Source organism: Amblyomma americanum, chromosome 5 (genome assembly GCF_052857255.1).
Source record: "Amblyomma americanum isolate KBUSLIRL-KWMA chromosome 5, ASM5285725v1, whole genome shotgun sequence".
Classification (NCBI taxonomy): Eukaryota; Metazoa; Arthropoda; class Arachnida; order Ixodida; family Ixodidae; genus Amblyomma; species Amblyomma americanum.
The window spans coordinates 171784174-171788167 of record NC_135501.1 but is presented as its reverse complement, the minus strand read 5'-3'; the positions used below and the strand labels follow the sequence as shown (position 1 = coordinate 171788167).

The following is a 3994-nucleotide window of genomic DNA, read 5'->3' as shown; positions in this document are numbered from 1 at the left end:
CTCACAATCCGATGGGCAAATTCTGATGATGCCCCAAGGTCACGTGATCTATGTGGCCCACTGCCTTCTAGGCTGCTTCTCTGGCGATTTTTAGCGGGGTTTTTTGTGCCCATGGTGAACGACACCGACGACGACGCGAGGTTTTTTGCGACACGAGCTTTCGTCCATGAAATAAGTATTTTACTTATATTTTCGACCATGAAAAGATTTATCTGAAAAACTCTCTGTGCCTTCCAATTCTTGGTCAATCTTCCTTGTGGGCATGTGCCTTTGTGTGAGGGTAACAACAACAACGAGCTTCATAACGCTGCCGCGTTAAAAATGAGCCCGACAACAACGCCGGGAGTGTGTTGATATCTTCCAGTCGTCTACAGACACATACCCACAGTGTGGGTTCAGCCGAAAATTGGGAGTGTGTCTCCCGTACCTTTGTACAAGGTACGGCACGTTTTTCCTCATCATCTTAGTTCAGTGTGCTAGTTCTGCCTAGAGGAAGAAGAGGACTTCCAGGCTCCTTGCATGCTGAGAATCAGCTCTGGAAGTTATCCCTTTTCTGTTCATGACGAAAAATTCACCGGTGTTATGCTCCCACGTGCTTTTCCTTTTTGTTAACTGCGTTCAGGTGAATAGCCACCCGATTCTTGGCCGATCCCCCAGTGTGGGTATGTGCCATCTTTTGATAGGCTAACAACAACAACAACAAGTTATCGCAGGCTACGACCGTAACCCCAACGGTCCGCAACTCAGCCTTGCCCTAAACGACACCGGTACCACGCCTCTCTGTCAGCACCTACCGGGCAGTCGGCTGGGTCTCAAGAATCTGGTCGTCTCCGACGGACACCTGTCTGCGTCCTCAGTCCCATTTCTTCAAGGAGCCAGCAGACCGACTGCGTCCGGCCCGCAGTCTAGACTTCTTGACTACTGTCAGGTCGTTCGGACCTGCCCATATCCTGGCCGACAGGGTCAGCCTGCTGACTGGATCGTCGAATGGAAGGTCAGGTGGGAAAGACGTGGAGTAGTCCAAGTAATTGCACGCACTTGTTATAGATTTACTCATGCATCTAATATACATTATCCATTTCGCTTACTTTAAATCTCCTCCATCGAATTACGGCCGCAGCGGTTGTGGTAAGAAGAAAGTTTTAGCAGTGAGTTCCCTGGCATAAGACCACAGAATAATCGTATCCTGCAAAGTGCTTTCGAGTTTCAAAAAAGCAAGAGGCTTATGCACGTGAAGGAGAACCGTAGAGATGACCTGTAGCATCAGGGTTCTATAAAGAAATGCCAGATCCGTCAAACTTCACAACATTCACAACTCGAAGTTTTATGTAAAGTAGCTGCTATTGCCAAGCAGCAGCGGCGGCTGCTTCCAGAAGCAAAGCCGCTTTCGTGTGCACACTGGTAGCGCCACGCAGAGGTTGGCACCGAAGATTATTCGCTCCTGGTCGGTTAGGTATCATAGTTGCTCCAATGTTATATGCATCGCAATACGATGTCTGACGCAGAATTGACAGACATGGCAGGATGGCTGCACTCAGGCGGATGCTAATGAGTTGTTGCTCCCTTATTAAACCGTCTATGTTAACCGCAGTCATGCGCACTCAGGCTGAGAAGTGTTCTTGTATTTCAATGGGGCACACGCTCAGATGTTCACGCCATTGCGAACCGTTGATCTTCCACTTCCACTGGCTTCAATTACTCTTCTACGCTTTCCCTTTCTGCTTTTCCAGGGCCCTGCCGTGGTTTCTCCAGAAGGGCCTGTACCACACCACGTGCCTCTGGTTGTGCCACTGTTTTCTCCACCGGACTTCCCTCCTCACAAGCCACCAATGCCACCACACAGGACAAAATATGTGTCAACACGTCCATCACCGACCGGGTCTTCTAGCTGTAAGTGTGCATTCGTACTTTCGGCGCGCAGGATAAGCACAGATGAAGAAACGGGGTTAAGATCGAAAGCTGAGAACGTTGCTTGACGTTTCCACTTTTAGATGCGCAACACAAACACGGACAGGAAACACATAAACATATATAGAGAACAAAACGCACTCACAACTGTTTATTGCACAAAGAAAGCCTACGTGACTTTCTGTAGTATACAGCCAGCACAAATAATGCCTGGGGGCAAGTGTTCGCCGGACAAATAGATACTATTCCATTCGGAATCGGGAGAACAACATCCACCCTGAACCGTTTAAGTGTACTTTTTAACAGGGTGCGAAACACTGTATGCGTCCAGGATCACGCTACACTTTATTTCCTGTTCCGGCGAACCCTTCAAACCCGATTTTGTGGAGGGAACTTAGCCATCTAGCACGTTATTCCAGAAAGAGCAGAGTACGTGAATAGTAAACCAGAAACAACGAAGCCTACGTACCCACTGGTTGAAACTTACTGCTATTCAGTGATTTATCGACAGGAAAAAGGTAAATATGCTGAGTCGTGTGAATGTGACCTCCCCCGGTGACATGACTTAATAAGCGCATGGCCATAGCAGGTGTAGATGGAGATTCGTGCCTGCTCCACAGCTCACGAGAACCATTGATCTCTATCTCCACGGCTGCACTCGCAATATATACCACCAGTTATGCCCTGTCGCACCTGTCGATCGTACGGTGGTCCGCAAGCGTGCTTTCACACAGTCTTCTTTACCCTGCCAAACCGACAGCGAGTTCCAGCACTAGCTCTATCTCTCAGATTATTCGTGGTCATACGGTGTCGTTTGTTTTTTGTTTGCGTGCTCTCGTAAGAAGCAGAGAAGCTACTAAGACTCGGAGTCTTCTTCCCTCAGCACGTTTTCATCTCCGCTGTTACCGCTCTGATTCCTCCTTTCCAGCTGCTCCGCTATGTATGCAAGTGAGAAGCTGGACACTTTTTCTTGTTCGGCAGCTGTTACCCTCGTTAAACTGACTTCCTCGCCCCCAGTGGCAGGCATGCCGGGCATCGGCAGTCCATTGTCGGCCAGCTGCCCATGGTCTCTCCGGTGAAGGATAACCCGCAGGTCTTCTTTCGGCCTAAGGTGAAATCATGTCCTTTCTCCTTTGCACATTGGCAGAGTCTCGATGACGGAGCTGGTCTGCACAGTGTGAGACCTCGCCGTCCTCCCGGCGATGGTGCCCCCCGACAGCCTGCGCCACTACCTCTACTACAGCGACGTCATGGTCTCCAAAGGGACGCTGCACGGCTCCCGCATCTAATCCAGCTGGAAAATGTTCCGGACGCAGATCCACAAGCGCAACACTACCAAGGGCGGCATATATGCGCTCGACACCAAGTGAGAGAGACGCTAGTAGAGAAATCATGTTTTAACTGTTCATGTATCACTGTTCGTCCGCTGCAGTTTACTGCTCTGGTGCGAGTACAGACTTAACGTACGCAGAGCCGTGAAAAAGTGACTAACACCCCAGATTTAACCAATACAAATGTTGCCTATTGATTGTTTGGTACTGTACGATGCAAAAAGTGTAAAATAAAACATTCGTTGATTGATTGATTCATTCATTCATTCATTTTTTTCTCACTGTACAGTGAAAAAGAAGCCGAGAGAGAAGCCATTCATACACAGCCCAACGTGTCCATGGCTCCCTTTAGCAGGGAAGGACAGCACCGAATAACAGCACAAGACAACACGCACAAAGACGCAACTAGCTCCGTCACGTACAAAACAAAATACACAACAAAACTGAAAACGTATCAGTACCTACAAGCATAAACCGAGCGCACAACACACAGTAAATCACAATATTAGAGTATCTGACAAAGATGGCAGTGGAATCAGAAAGCTTCAGTTAAGGAAAGCCGCTACCCCGAATGATATAGTGATTTAATAAACGCGGTAACTGATCATGAAGCATTTGTGGACAGTAATTAGTGCAGCAAGTTCCAATTTCCCAACACACTGTTCACCTTGCGGTGCAAACGGAATCGGCTGAACACTGCCTGGCAATATCAATAGGGGTACTCTCTGCCCACTTATTACTATTATAGCATCCCA

At 48.4% G+C, this 3994-nt stretch overlaps 1 long non-coding RNA gene across 1 annotated transcript; it reads left to right on the top strand.

Moving 5' to 3' along the window:
- The first annotated feature begins 620 nt into the window (after window positions 1–620).
- Window positions 621–3143, top strand: LOC144135294 (uncharacterized). Its single transcript, XR_013315438.1, has 3 exons — window positions 621–994; window positions 1731–1890; window positions 3056–3143. It is a non-coding gene; the product is annotated as an uncharacterized LOC144135294 (long non-coding RNA).
- The last annotated feature ends 851 nt before the right edge of the window (window positions 3144–3994 follow it).